Below are 16563 nucleotides of genomic sequence, written 5' to 3'. Positions count from 1 at the left end.
TACATATCAGTGAACTAATTATTAGCAGAATATAGTTAAATTCTTTGTGTAGTACTTCCTTCCAATTTAGAAAGCATTTATCAAAGATATCTTATTTGAGGTTATCCTGTGAGGTATTACTTCTAGGTACCTCAAAATAATTTTCCTTTCGAGTCAATACCACAAGAGGCATTTTAGCTGTTCTTACCTGCGAAAGAAGCTTCCCCTCTTGCTCTGATTTCTACGTGTATATGGTTTCAAAAATGACTTCAGCAATGCTCTCATGGCCCTAACTGCGTCTGCATGCAATGAAAGCTACCCACACAATTTCCACTAAATATTACAAAATTTAGATTAGATTTAAGGGGAATCTGCATTATTCACTTTATGGGTAATTAAAGCTGCATCTGAACATGTGTGGTGTTTTTTGTTTTGCTTTAAATATATGTGTATTTATGTCCATTTTTATTTCTATTTCCTAAATAGTCAATTAAATGTATACTGCTATTCAGTATAAATACAAACACAAAATGTGGTTTAATTTGATTAGATATAGTTTCATATGTTTTCAAGTAAAGCTATAAAGCTATTAAGTATGTTTTATTAGTTATTAAAATTATTTTGACACAAAACATGCAGATGAGGAAATTTTAGGTTTCATTATGCATATATTACATGGATACTTTTGTAAGTCCCAGTGCTGTACCAGAGAAGATGCTAGAGTCTGAAGCATAGTAAGCAGTTAGCAAAAATATTTCTTTATGAATAAACCAGAATGAAGAAAATAAACCCCTTGATTACCAAATTGAATGTCACAAGTTCCATACACTAATATTTTGTATATTTTCATAGAAGAGTGCCTCAAATTCTCAATTACAGTTTATATGCTAGTGATAGGAAATTAACAAATTTAAATGGCAAGTGTTAGGGTCTTTAACAGTTTAGGAGAAGCAGAAATTATAAAGGGGGTCACGAGGTCAAGGTTTCAAAAGGGAGGTCGACTATAAGGAGATATGTAAAAACTCTGAAGGGTGGAAGCTGATATGGTTGAAAGATAGTTATTAATACTAACCTGCAAGATAGTTATTGATACTAACAAAATCTTAACATCATTGAATGGGAGATGGGGGACATTGAAGAGTCCTATGTATCTTTAGAGCTCCAGATTATTTCATTACATAAATGCTTAAATATAACAATGTTTATCAAACTGCATTAAAGTTGAATGTAGTACGTTTATGAATGTAGAAACATGTCTAGCAATTTATAAAAATGTATCTTTTAAAATATTTGCACCTGGTGGTAGAGTTCCTTTGCTTTTGAAGTTTTCACATGAAAAATCTCTTTTTTTCTTACAATGCTAGGAATGACAGATATGTATGTTTTATCACCTGCAAACTGTTCTTTATCCATTTTCCTCAGTGTTCAAGAAAAGTGATGTCTGTCATAAATACATATTAGTAATGCGAGTAGATAAAGACAAAGTAGGCAATTTGCATTTATTATTCTCTTTCAGTTCTAGGATACAAAATTATTTTGGCTTTGGGGAGTTTCACTAATGTTCATGATTTCATACCCATTAAATAAGTCAGAAGATATTATTTTTAATCATTAAAAATTTTTTTTTGAAGTCTGAGCACTTGAGATATCTGTATCCTAAACAAATTTAGTTTTTGCTTCTATACCACTGCACATATCTTAGCACACAATAATTACTGTTTTTATATGATTTTATGTTTATTTCTTTTTGGACACTTATTGAGTATAGTTTACATGCCATAAAATTCACCAATATTAACCATAAACATAAATTATTCTAATAAATTTGTACAGTCAGGCACCCTTTGCCAAAAATCAGTTTAGAACATGTACAGTACCTCCAGGCTCCTTCATGACTGCTGCTCCCAGTCTTATCCCCAAACAGTTGTAATGTTGAGTATGTGTATATGTGAATGCTACATTTTCCCTTTTCTAGAAATTTTACAGGAATGAAATTACATAGCATGTAGTCTTTTGTATCTTTCTTTTTCTCAACATTATTTTTTGAGATTCATCCATGTTTTTGTGTGTTCAGAATTACTTGTGAGTACCCATATGCATCTCATTTTGTTCATTCTCTAGTTGAGATGAATTCTGTTTGTTACAGTTTTGAACTATTATGAATAATGTTGCTTTGAGAATTGGCATACAGGTTTTTCGGTGAACATATGTTTTTATTTCTCTTGCATATATTCCTTGGAGAGGAATTGCCAGGTCCTATGATAAGTGCATACTTTGCTTTAAACACACACACCAGCTACCGCACTATCCATTTTATATCCCCAATAGCAATTTTTGAGAGATCCAGTTTTTCCGTGTGTACTCCCTGACACATGGCAAAATCAATCCTTATTTTAGGCATTTTTGTAGGCATGCAGTGGTATCATACTGTGGTTTTAATTTCCATTTTCCCAATAACTGGCCCTTCTGAGCATCTTTTTCATGTTATGTGCTCTCTCAGCCTCTTTTTTGGTTATGTGTCAATTTAAATGGTTGCCTATTCCTTTTTTGGGTTGTTTGTCTTAACATTGAGTAGTAAGAATTTTTAATGTATTTTTGATATAAGTGCTTTATGAGATGTATAGTTTGAAAACTTTTCTCTCAGTCTGTGGCTTGCATATTTATTTTATTAATTATATCCTTTTAAGATCAAGCATTGTTAATTTCAATGGCTATTATTTTGACATTTAATTTTTCTTTTAGCATTTTCATTATTTGTTACTATCTTTTCATGATTTCCCTTTTATAGTTCCAGATTTTGTTTCTATTTAAGAAAGTTTTGCCTAACTCCAAAACACACAAATATTATCCTGTTTTGTTCTTAAGTTTTATAATTTCAGTTATTGCATTTTATGGCTGTGATACATTAAAAGGTAATTAATTTTATATAGTGTGTGAAAAGCTAAGATTCTTTTTTGTTGTTGTTATTTAACGTAACTCATTGTTCAGCCACCACTTATTAAAAATGTTGTGCTTTCCCTATTGAATTTCCTTGGCACTTTTATGGATAATCAATTGGCCATATGTCTTTGGGTCAATATCTGACTCTCTTACTATGTTTTATCTTATTCTTATTATATATAAGAATATATGTCTATCCTTATACTAATACCACACTGTCTTAATCACTACAAATCCCCAAAGCTTTATAATACATTTTGAAATCATGTAATATTAGTTTTCCAACTTTGTACTGCTTTTCCAAATTTGTATTGGACGGTTACTGTAGATGCTTTGGATTTCCAAATAAGTAACAAAATCAGTGGGCGAGCCTGGGTGGCTCAGTTGATTAAGTGTCTGCCTTCTGCTAAGGTCATGATCCCAGGATTCTGGGATCAATCCCTGCATTGGAAGTCTGCTTCTCCCTCTCTCTCTGCTTCTCTCTTACTCTTTCTCTCTCTCAAATAAATAAAATCTAAATCAATCAATCAATCCATATATAAGTAACAAAATCAGTGTTCACTTTCTCAATAAAATCCACGATTATCTCTTAGATAGAGACTTTTTAATCTGTATATAAATTTAGAGAAAATTACACTTTTAACAAGAGTGAGTATCCAGTACATGAAAAGAGTATGATTGATCACTTATTTAAATTTTCTTTACTTTCTCTTCTCTTAGCAATGGTTAATTTTTTATAATTACATTTTTTATTCTTTATAAATTATTTTTTGGTAAAATTTCATTTTTGAATTGTTAGCTGTATATAGAAGTATTTGGTTTTACATATTATTTTGTATCCTGTGACTACTAAATTCATCTGTATTTAAGTGACTCTTTGTAGAGTCCTTAGGATTTTCTACACACAACATTATACCAACTGTGAATGAAGATAGTTTTCCTTTTTCTTTTTTTCAGTTGTATTACTTTTAATTCTCTCTTTCTCTCCCCCCCCTTTTTCTGTTTATTTTATTGGCTAGAAACTCCTTTCAAATGTTGTAAGAGCAGATTTTCTTGCCTTGTTCCTACTCTTAGCTTTTTAGTGGTTTCCATGATATTTATAAATATATTCTTAACTTATCATAATTTATTTCATGTTATTATTGACTTACATTGGTTGAAATATAACAATTTTGTCTCAGAATAGCTCCACTTCCTTGTCTGTTCTTTCTGCTGATGTGTGTGTGTCACAGTACATGTGCACATGTTTGTGTGTGTGTGCACTCTTCGGTTTAAACAATCATGGATTTTAGAAGTCAAGAGAAAAATAAAATAATATATATTCATATTTGATCATTGCCCTTATGCTTACCATTTCTAGTGCTTTTTATTTCGTCCTGGCTAGCTGAGTCAGGTATCTAGTGTCCTTTCCTCTCAGTCTGAAGAACTTTCTTTTCTATTTTCTGTAGAGCAGATCTTACATTCTCTGAGTTTATTATTTCTAAAATCAAGAACTATATTTTGCTTTAATTTTTGAAAGATAATTTTGCTGAATATAAAATTGGTTGACATTTGGTATTATTGTGTGTGTTTGTGACAAGCTGTATTGTTCTCAACTTGTCATTTCACTTTCTTTTTTTTAATAAATTTATTTTTTATTGGTGTTCAATTTGTCAACATATAGAATAACACCCAGTGCTCATTCCGTCAAGTGCCCACCTCAGTGCCCGTTACCCAGTCACCCCCACCCCCCGCCCACCTCCCCTTCCACCACCCCTAGTTCGTTTCCCAGAGTTAGGAGTCTTTCATGTTCTGTCTCCTTTTCTGATATTTCCCACTTATTTTTTCTCCTTTCCCCTTTATTCCCTTTCACTATTTTTTATATTCCCCAAATGAATGAGACCCTATGATGTTTGTCCTTCTCGGATTGACTTATTTCACTTTCTGTTCTTTGTTGTTTCTGATGAGAGATTAGCCATCAATAAGTTTTTGTTCTCTATATGTGTGGGTCCATTGTTCTCTACTTTCTTGTTGCTCTTAAGATTTTCAGTGTGGAGGCACCTGGGTGACTCAGTAGTTGAGCGCCTGCCTTTGGTGCAGGTCCAGATCCTGGGGTCCTGGGATTGAGTGCTATATCATGCTCCCCACAGGGAGCCTGCTTCTCCCTCTGCCTGTGTCTCTGCCTCTCTCTGTGTGTCTCTCACGAATAAATAAATAAAATCTTAAAAAAAGAAGATTTTCAGTTTGGTCTTGGCCTTCAGCAGTTTAATTATGGGTGGTCTATATCTAATTTTCTTTACTTAGATTCTTCATGGATTTTATCAAGCTTGTTGGATTTATAAAGTAAGGGTTTTCTACAAATTTGGATTTTACAGTTATTATTTTTCTTTCTGGTACAATAATCCATGTATTTGATTGCGTAATATTGTTCCACGGTTCTATGTGTCTTCATTCACTTTTCTTCCAATCTTTGTTTCTCTCTGATTTGATATTAAATAATTAATAGTAATATATCTTCAATTCAGTGATTCTTTCACCTGCCATCTCCAAAATGCTGTTTAACACATGTAGTGAAGTTTCATTTTAATTACTATGCATTTTGACTCTACAATATTGTTCTATAATTCTTAACATATTTCCATTAGTGTTAAAATATTTTTTAAAAACTATTTAAAAATATTTAACATAGTTGCTTCAAATTTAAACATGTGGCTCAATCCAACACACATCCCTGCATCAGATCAGTTCCTATTGACTATTGCTGTTTTTCTTCTTGAGTATGAGTGACCTCATAATTATTGTTCTTTGGTCTTCTAGTTGAAAACTATGGATTGTATATTGTACTTTGTAGAGACTCTGTCTTCTGTTTAATTTTTTTTCAATTTCCTGATTTTTATTTGCATGGACTCAAACAACAGAATATCTCCCTCATCCTGTGTACTCACTGATATCCCTATCTGATTTTTGTTTTAAGCCTAGTTCCCTAATGTCCACTGTGCCTCATTTCTGCACACAGATGTTAGCCACCTGAAGTCCATAAGGGCTGGTTATGGAGCTGTATCTAGGTTGAGGAACACGTTCAAAGTTGAGCAAATTGTGTAGTCTACTTGAATTTTACTTCACGGGGCTCTCAGGCCTTACTCATATGGCAAAAAGGCCACAGACTTGCTTTAATTCCTATCTGATGTAGTAAAAACTCTTCTAGGGTAAACACTTCTAGATTAATTGTTTACTTTCTTCCCCCGAACACTCTGAAAAGTCACTTGCGGACAGTTTAGTCTAGTTTTATATTTGTTTTCTGTAGAAGAAAATTGTTCAGCTATCTTTATGCTACAATTAGAAGAAGTAGCTCCCTAATTAAAGATTTTAATCAATGCACTGAAAATATTTTGAAGAGAGCAGCAACATATTTTTATTTATAGATCTTCTGGGCTACAGAAAGTATGCTGTTCACAAATACTAAATAACACTATATTAATAGATTACTGTGATTTCCATGCCTTAATCTTTGTTTTGGTACCAAAAAAAATAATTAATAGAAATTAATTCTATTAAATAGAATTTCAAAATTGCTTCATTGGGACTGTGAAATTTTTGCTTCCATTGTGCTCTCTTCAAATTATCTAAATACTTTTCCTTTGAACCTGTTTTTAAAATATTGTAATATGATGAGATTTCTTTACTTTTCTATAATATTGTACCAAAAAAAGTCCTCATTGTTTTGACATAAGAAAATGTCTTTTAATTCCTTGATTTGTTGGTCCTATGGGGTGTGGTATATAAAGATAACATCTTTTCCCACTGTGTGTTTATAGCCAGGAACATATAAATTAAATGTAAATCAATCTATTTCCTAAGTATTCTGAAGAAATTTCCATAAATATTTTTAATATTTTACTGCTTGGCAACTTGATGGTGTCAGGAAAATTTCCCTTAGATCTTCAAGAGATTTCTCAAATTTTAGGTTTACTGCCTTTTGCCATAATACCAGTCTATATGTTGAGTGGTTTCCATCGTTGAATTAGAGTTAATGTATTGCAAATCATATTTGCCTTACTCTCATAAGCTGTTATTCCCCTAAAATATTTTTTGGAAACAAAATTATCAAAACCTCAAATTAAATTTTTTCTATCTGTGCTTTTTTTCTTTAAGTTATGCAATGAAAGGAATATTTGAAACTGTTTTAAAAACAGGGACACGATACAAGTATTAAAATTAAAACTACCCTTGATTCTCCCATGAAAGGATCTTTCCAGTGAAATAATAACTTGTGTGTGTTGAGCCAATATTGGTCTATGAGAAATAGTTTCTCAGATGCCATGTTTCAGCTGTGATTAGATCATAGCCCCAAGGAATTTGACTATATTTTTCTTTCACCAGCATAGAGAATAGAATAGTTATAATCTTTGTAGAAATCTCTGAGACATTAAGAACTTAATCTTAGAGAACTAAAAGCAATCTGGGACCCCAGGGTTATCTAAAGATACATTCTCAGAGAAAATATTATGCTTTCACTGTTAAAGAAGCTGATTATTTAGATAACTTTTTATTTTTGTATATTAATTTTATTTGGAGACTTCAACATTAACTTATCACTCATTTTAAGCACAGAAATTAATTGGAAATAAAACATCCTTCCCAAATCCATTTTAAAAAGCTGTCTGTGTTTCTTATTCTAATTTGTTATTCCCAAAATGTTAGATTGATCAATTTAATAAAAATCCTAGTGACTGATCAATTTTTAAACCTACCTTTCAACTGATCTTTAAGCCTTTATGTAAATGAGCTCGCTAGATATCTTTTTCTCAATGTCCTGTAGGAATCTCAAGCTCATGATATAAAATGCCTCTTTCATGAACTATTAATGCCTAAGAGACCCATTCTCAAATTCTCACTTCCAATTTATTTTTCCCATTCACTTCAGAATTATCTATTTAAAGCACAAATCTGAGTATCCCTAGCACAATCAGGCTGGTAACAATTCCTTGGACATCGTATGTTCTTTCGTATCCCCAGTCTTTTATGGTGCTACTTCTATCTCTACATCCTTTTTTTTTTCTTTTGTGTACCAGAAAACATCTGTTATTCAAGACCCAGTTCAAATGTCACCTCATCTGAGATACTGTATTATTTATGTTCTTTAAGTTTGCAAGAAAGAGACACCCTTATATTACTTTCGACAAAGTTAGTTTATGGTAGGCTTATATGGAGAGTTGGGGGCATCAGTTATTTATATGGATAGTTACTCTGAATCTCACTGCTTCCACATAAAAAGTATTTGGTTAATGAATGATGTTATTAGCTTTTTTTAGAATCATAAAACATTTGATATATTTTCCTGTATCTCAATTTTTATAAATCCCACTCTAGGTTAATGTAGGGTAGTTTATATAGAAATAACAATTAAAATTACACATTAAAATTACAAATCTAAGAATAGTAGTTTATTCTTATGTAATATACATTTCAGGATGCTTGAGGAACGAAAGTCCATATTACATTAATTTTCCCCACACATTCGTGTCCTCATTCAGTAACTATTTCTTGAATTTCTGCTTCAGGTTGAAGAAAGATGTTTTGGGGAGGGAAACATGGAAAATCTTAAGTGCAGACTGCCAAAACACAGTAACTGAGCCCTGACTTTATGTAGATTTAACTGACTTCCTTGATGTATTGGTTAGGATTTGACCAGGGAAGTATACACGTATGAGTAATATGAAACACAGGGTTTACTATAGTGATAAAATTACGTAATCATGGAGGCTGTTAAATAATTCTAAGGAAGGCTTATACCACTATGTCTGCTGAGCCAAATGTTGCTATACGTAAGTCTGAATAGAGACAGGTAGGGAAAAGCTTGACCTGAATATTGCAACTGATTGGACAAATTGAAGCATGTACAGGTCTTTAAATGCCTCAAACCTCAGAAATGTTAGATACTTGCAGAAGTTGCTGGTACCCACCACAGGACGGTGCGTGTGCCTGACCCATGACTCGGAGCGGCTGACATAGGAAAGTTGATGAGAGCTAGCATAGCTGCCAGCCCAGTAGGGTGATTCAGTGTATGTATTGGCAACTTGTGAAAGCTCTAGCAGAGCTCAGATCACCATAAGGACCTTCAGAATGATTCATGCTTCTTTTGCAGCTTCAAACTTGCAAAAAATTTCTCTTGTGCCCATACTTTAACCTAGAATCACAAAGGGCAGGGAATTCTGGGAAAAGTTGTTTGGGTATAGCTAAATTGTCAGTATAAAATTATATCAACTGGGTTCCTTTCTCTAGATGCTGGTTAAAACATACTCAGTTTATTGTAGGTGAAATTTTTTATGGTTTCTAGTGTTTGAATTTTCCTCCAAATATTTCAAAACAGAGGTGTGAAATGTGGTGTTTTAAAAACAGATACTTGGGATCCCTGGGTGGTGCAGCGGTTTGGCGCCTGCCTTTGGCCCAGGGCGCGATCCTGGAGACCCAGGATCGAATCCCACGTCAGGCTCCCGGTGCATGGAGCCTGCTTCTCCCTCTGCCTGTGTCTCTGCCTCTCTCTCTCTCTCTCTCTGTGTGACTATCATAAATAAATAAAAAAATTAAAAAAAAAAAAAGACTCTTTAAAAAAAAAATAAAAACAGATACTTAATTTCTCTTTGAGTTATGATTCTTCTGTTTATCATCTTTTATCAGCAAACTAAAAAATAAGGTTTTTCTCATATCAGGATCCATTGTTTTTCTTATATATCAATTTCTCTGCCTATTAGGAGCTATTGAGCAGCTTAACCTTGCAAAAACATATGTCTGTTCAAAATTACATGATGGGTTCAAATATATGCAGAGTTTAATCAGTGTTTAGTGCCACTTTAAATGTGGTATTAAATTCCACACTTATATTTTCTGATACCAAATAAGCAAAAACATCATTTACCTTTATTATCCAGATCAGGAGGATTATGCATGTTTTAGTAAAGATATTATATTATTTAAGGATGGAACAGAATGAGCATAATCTGATAAAATGTTAATATTATAACCAATTATTGTTCATGCATATATATGTATATATGTACAAATGTATATGTTTATATACATCATATATAATATACATGTTCTTTTTTTCCCTTCTACAAGGGTAGAATAGTAGAGGGATTGACAGTTTGCATTCTTTAAAGGTGGGTAAAACAATTTTTCCCATTGTATATTCTCTTCTTCTTAATGTACTGTTGGATCCTATTGGCCAGTATCTTGTTGAGAATTTTTGCATCCATGTTCATCAGGGATATTGGTCTGTAATTCTCCTTTTTGGCGGGGTCTTTGTCTGGCTTTGGAATTAAGGTGATGCTGGCTTCATAGAACGAATTTGGAAGTACTCCATCTCTTTCTATCTTTCCAAACAGCTTTAGGAGAATAGGTATGATTTCTTCTTTAAACGTTTGATAAAATTCTCCTGGGAAGCCATCTGGCCCTGGACTCTTGTGTCTTGGGAGGTTTTTGATGACTGCTTCAATTTCCTCCCTGGTTATTGGCCTGTTCAGGTTTTCTATTTCTTCCTGTTCCAGTTTTGGTAGTTTGTGGCTTTCCAGGAATGCGTCCATTTCTTCTAGATTGCCTAATTTATTGGCGTATAGCTGTTCATAATATGTTTTTAAAATCGTTTGTATTTCCTTGGTGTTGGTAGTGATCTCTCCTTTCTCATTCATGATTTTATTAATTTGAGTCTTCTCTCTCTTCTTTTTAATAAGGCTGGCTAATGGTTTATCTATCTTATTAATTCTTTCAAAGAACCAACTCCTGGTTCTGTTGATCTGTTCCACAGTTCTTCTGGTCTCGATTTCGTTGAGTTCTGCTCGAATCTTTATTAGCTCCCTTCTTCTCTTGGGTGTAGGATCTATTTGCTGTTTTTTCTCTAGCTCCTTTATGTGTAAGGTTAGCTTTTGTATTTGAGTTCTTTCCAGTTTTTGAATGGATGCTTGTATTGCGATGTATTTCCCCCTTAGGACTGCTTTTGCTGCATCCCAAAGATTTTGAACGGTTGTATCTTCATTCTCATTAGTTTCCATGAATCTTTTTAATTCTTCCTTAATTTCCTGGTTGACCCTTTTATCTTTTAGCAGGATGGTCCTTAACCTCCATGTGTTTGAGGTCCTTCCAAACTTCTTGTTGTGATTTAGTTCTAATTTCAAGGCATTATGGTCCGAGAATATGCAGGGGACAATCCCAATCTTTTGGTATCGGTTCAGACCCGATTTGTGACCCAATATGTGGTCTATTCTGGAGAAAGTTCCATGTGCGCTTGAGAAGAATGTGTATTCAGTTGAGTTTGGATGTAAAGTTCTGTAGATATCTGTGAAATCCATCTGGTCCAGTGTATCATTTAAAGCTCTCGTTTCTTTGGAGATGTTTTGCTTAGAAGACCTATCGAGTATAGAAAGAGCTAGATTGAAGTCACCAAGTATAAGTGTATTATTATCTAAGTATTTCTTCACTTTGGTTAATAATTGATTTATATATTTGGCAGCTCCCACATTCGGAGCATATATATTGAGGATTGTTAAGTCCTCTTGTTGAATAGATCCTTTAAGTATGATATAGTGTCCCTCTTCATCTCTCACTACAGTCTTTGGGGTAAATTTTAGTTTATCTGATATAAGGATGGCTACCCCTGCTTTCTTTTGAGGACCATTCGAATGGTAAATGGTTCTCCAACCTTTTATTTTCAGGCTGTAGGTGTCCTTCTGTCTAAAATGAGTCTCTTGTAGACAGCAAATAGATGGGTCCTGCTTTTTTATCCAGTCTGAAACCCTGCGCCTTTTGATGGGGTCATTAAGCCCGTTCACATTCAGAGTTACTATTGAGAGATATGAGTTTAGTGTCATCATGATATCTATTCAGTCTTTGTTTTTGTGGACTGTTCCACTGAACTTCTTCTTAAAGGGGAATTTTAAGAGGCCCCCTTAAAATTTCTTGCAGAGCTGGTTTGGAGGTCACATATTCTTTCAGTTGCTGCCTGTCTTGGAAGCTCTTTATCTCTCCTTCCATTTTGAATGAGAGCCTTGCTGGATAAAGTATTCTTGGTTGCATGTTCTTCTCATTTAGGACCCTGAATATATCCTGCCAGCCCTTTCTGGCCTGCCAGGTCTCTGTGGAGAGGTCTGCTGTTACCCTAATACTCCTCCCCATAAAAGTCAGGGATTTCTTGTCTCTTGCTGCTTTAAGGATCTTCTCCTTATCTTTGGAATTTGCAAGCTTCACAATTAAATGTCGAGGTGTTGAACGGTTTTTATTGATTTTAGGGGGGGATCTCTCTATTTCCTGGATCTGAATGCCTGTTTCCCTTCCCAGATTAGGAAAGTTTTCAGCTAGAATTTGTTCAAATACATATTCTGGCCCTCTGTCCCTTTCGGCGCCCTCGGGAACCCCAATTAAACGTAGGTTTTTCTTCCTCAGGCTGTCGTTTATTTCCCTTAATCTATCTTCATGGTCTTTTAATTGTTTGTCTCTTTTTTCCTCAGTTTCCCTCTTTGCTATCAACTTGTCTTCTAGGTCACTCACTCGTTCTTCCACCTCGTTAACCCTCGTCGTTAGGACTTCTAGTTTGGATTGCATCTCATTCAATTGATTTTTAATTTCTGCCTGATTAGCTCTAAATTCTGCAGTCATGAAGTCTCTTGAGTCCTTTATACTTTTTTCTAGAGCCACCAGTAGCTGTATAATAGTGCTTCTGAATTGGCTTTCTGACATTGAATTGTAATCCAGATTTTGTAACTCTGTGGGAGAGAGGACTGTTTCTGATTCTTTCTTTTGAGGTGAGGTTTTCCTTCTAGTCATTTTGCTCAGTGCAGAGTGGCCAAAAGCAAGTTGTATTGGGAAAAAGAGAAAAAGAGAGGAGAGAAAGAAGGAAAGAAAAGAGAAAGAGAAAAAAAAAGGGAAGAAAAAGAAAAAAAAAAACGAGAAAAAAAAAAAGAAGAAAAAGAGAAAGAAAAAGAAAGGAGAAAAAAAAGGGGGTGGGGGAAGGAAACAAATCAAAAAGCAAAACAAAACAAAAACAAAAACAAAAACAAAAACAAACAAACAAAAAAAGAACCACCGGGGAGTATCTTCTGATTCTGTGTTCGTTAAGTCCCTTGGCTTCTCCTGGAAGTTGTCCGTCTAGCTGGTGTTCTGGGGGAGGGGCCTGTTGTGCTGATTTTCAGGTGTTAGCAGTTGGGGGAGCTGCTGTGCCCCTGCCTGGTGCAGGGCTCGGTGGGGGTTGTTTACCCCGTGAGGCCGCAGGAGGAACAGCCCCAGTGGCGGGGCAGCTCTGGAAACCTGGATTCAGCTCCGGCAGGAACTCCGTCTGCAGGGCCTGGAGGCTCCGGGCGGGGCCGCTGATGTGCTCAGCTGGGGCAGGAGCGTCCTCGCTGTCCTGGGCCCTCCCGGCCTCTGCCTGTCCCGGGGGAGGCGGGATCCTGGGCTGTGTCCCGGCGCCCTGTGCTCCGGAGCCTGCGCTGGTGGATTCGCGCTCCCGCCCCGCAGCCCCCTCCGCGGAGCTGCCGCCCGAACCCCTCCGAGCTGCTCCTGGAACCGCGCAGCCCCCTCCGCACGGAGCCTCTTCCTCTGCCCGAGCCCGGCCGAGCTGCTCCCGGGGCCGCGCAGCCCCCTCCGCGGAGCCGCCGCCCGAGCCCCTCCAGCTGCTCCGGGTCCCGCCGGGTCCCGCCGTGCGCGCTGCAGCCCTTAGGGAGCTCGGCGCACTCTCCTGGGCGCGCAGTTGCTGTTACTGTCCCCGGGAGCCCTCGGGCCTCCCCGCCCTCCTGGGTCCTGCTCCGACTCCCCGCGAGCCCCTTTCCCCCGGGAAGGTCGGTGCAGCTCCTGCGTCTCCGGGACGGGGCTCTCCTGTCCTGGGGACACTCGCCCCGGCCTCAGCCCGGCTCCTCGCGGGGCCCCTCCCCCTTGGAGGCCTTTGTTCCTTTATTTCTTTTTCCCCGTCTTCCTACCTTGATAGAAGCGCGAACTCTTCTCACTGTAGCATTCCAGCTGGTCTCTCTTTAAATCTCAGGCCGAATTCATAGATTTTCAGGATAATTTGAAGGTTTTCTAGGTAGTTTGGTGGAGACAGGTGATTTGGGGACCCTGCTCTTCCGCCATCTTGCTCCTCCCCCATATTCTCTTCTTCTAATGCAATTTCAACACTCCTTTTAAAAAAGATTTTATTTATTTATTCATGAGAGGCAGAGACATAGATAGGCAGAGGGAGAAGCAGGCTCCATGCAGGAAGCTTGATATGGGACTTGATCTCAGGACTTCAGGATCATGCCCTGGGCCGAAGGCAGGTGCTCAGCCACTGAGCCACCCAGGCGTCCTTTCAACACTTTTCTTATTGTGTAGTTTACCTGTTGTCTCCTCTTGGATCTAGATAGGTGTGTGGATATGGCAAAAATTATGCTCTGTGACTTCCAAATCTGAGTCGTCAAAGAAAAAATAGTTTCCATTTGAGATATCTTTTCTTGGAACTAAGTTACTATGCTGTGTGAAAGTTCAAGTGGCCTTTGAAAAGTTTCACTCAGAGAGACACTCCATGAGACTCTCCTTCCCTCCCTACCCTCCACATACAGATGATGGCCTGGTTGATCTTCCAGGCTTAGTACCAGTTTATCAGCTATCTGACTAAGTAATCTTGAAAGTGAGGAATCTGTCCCTCTATCAAGCTACCCTGGATGAATCCATATAGAAAAAGATAAACCAGCCTCACCAACCCCTGGCCATATTCAAGTTTTTCAACAAAATAAATGTTTTGTTTTACGTCCTGAAATAACACTATAAAAGGCAATTGAATTCCACCTGGTTCATTTTGAACACTTGCCATTGGAGCCTTGAGTGCCATTAAGAAATCCAAGCCTACCATGTTGTCAGGATGCTCAAATCACATATAAAGGCCATTTGTAGGTGAATGACAGATAATCAGCTTGTTCACATCCCAGCTGGGATATGCAGTGACAGCTACCATCAACTATCAGGCATATAAAAAAAGAAGTCTGGCCAGCCATTGCTAATTGGTGACTCCTTCCTGCTGAGTCCTTACAACAGAGAGAAATCACCCCCACTGTATTTATTCTTATTAGCTATTTCTCAGAGTCTGTGAGCACAATTAAATGATTGTTTTCAGATATTAACTTTTGAAGTAACTTTTTACACATAGATAGGTGGCCCAAAGGCAGTGTCAGTAACGGGATGCTGCCCTTACAAACTCTAAAATATGTTGGAGGGGTGTTGGTGTAGATCAGTGGGAAGAAGCTGGAAGGGCATCAAGGAGACCATAAGTGAGAGCCTAAAGGGCACAAAAGACAGTGTTAGTACAAGTATAAAGAACTGTGAAGAGGCTGGAGGTGAAGGTTGAAAGAAAGTGAGCAAAATGTTCTTGGAAGCTGGAGGAAAGGAAAGCCTTTCATGCAGAGAAGTATAAAACTGATAACTACAGTATAGAAAATAGGGGATATACTAATGCACTTGATGATCTAGCTACAGAGATTACTAGGAAAAGTTTTGCGTGCATAATTATTTTCTAGTTGCCAAATATACAATGTGTGAGGGAGAATTTAGTGTCGATATAAATGATCCTAGAATTGCAGAGTTTGCAAATGAAAGTTTCTCATTTCTAAACACCCGTGGGAAAAAGATTCATAAAGTAAGATATAGGGCAGCCCTGGTGGCTCAGTGGTTTAGCGCTGCCTTCAGCCCAGGTTGTGATCCTGGAGACCCAGGATTGAGTTCCGTGTCAGGCTCCCTGCATGGAGCCTGCTTCTTCCTCTGCCTGTGTCTCTGCCTCTCTCTCTCTCTCTCTCTCTCTCTCTCTCTCTCTGTCTCTCATGAATAAATAAATAAATAAAATCTTTAAAAAATAATAATAAAGTAAGATATAGCCATAAATCATAGATTAATTCCCAAGCACCGTCAGGGAAATGTGTCATGGTAAATATGAAACTAAGGGTACAACTTTAAAACCATTTGTTAAGACCGCCAAAAAGGCCTCATAGACTCTTTAACACACAAAAAAAGATCTTAAGGATTTGAATGGCATGCTCCGTGGTCATCTCTGTTAAAAAATAGGGTTTCTAAGAATCTTGGGAGGCTTTATTGCATGGTAGATGCAAAGGGAGCCCACCAGTGACATGTTTTTGTGACTGTGGCTTTTCTCTAATGGAGTATATTATAAATTGACACCTAGACAGCCTACATGTAATTTTGAAGAAATGATATATTGAGTTGATAGCAGAAGAGACAATATAAAATAAATGAAGGCTTTCACACTCTTTTAAGGAATACAGGCAGGAAGCAGGATAGGAAAATTGGTCAGTTGCAAATAGAAAACCATTTCTTACGGGGGAAAAAAAAAGGATGCCTCAAAACAAAACCATGAACTCAGATCATGGAGCCTAGAGCCACCAAGAGCTCCCAGGCAGAGGAATTTAGCTCTAAACACCAAACTGGCCATACATGCCTGACTGGATTCTGAAAAAAATCCAGTGTGTCTCCTGTTTAAAATGGGAGCATCTATATCAGCTGTCCTATGCCTGTCCCATCATGAATGCTGCCTGCATGAGGGAAAGATAACTCATTCTTTAGTTCACAGGTCATCAGTTTGAGAGAAATTTTGTTCAAGGACCTCTACACAAGGTATGAAGCCTGAGGGGCCTCATGTAT

This window comes from Canis lupus, chromosome 1, assembly GCF_011100685.1.
Source record: "Canis lupus familiaris isolate Mischka breed German Shepherd chromosome 1, alternate assembly UU_Cfam_GSD_1.0, whole genome shotgun sequence".
NCBI lineage: Eukaryota > Metazoa > Chordata > Mammalia > Carnivora > Canidae > Canis > Canis lupus.
The sequence above is the reverse complement of the archived record's forward strand: the minus strand, read 5'-3'. Positions refer to the sequence as shown.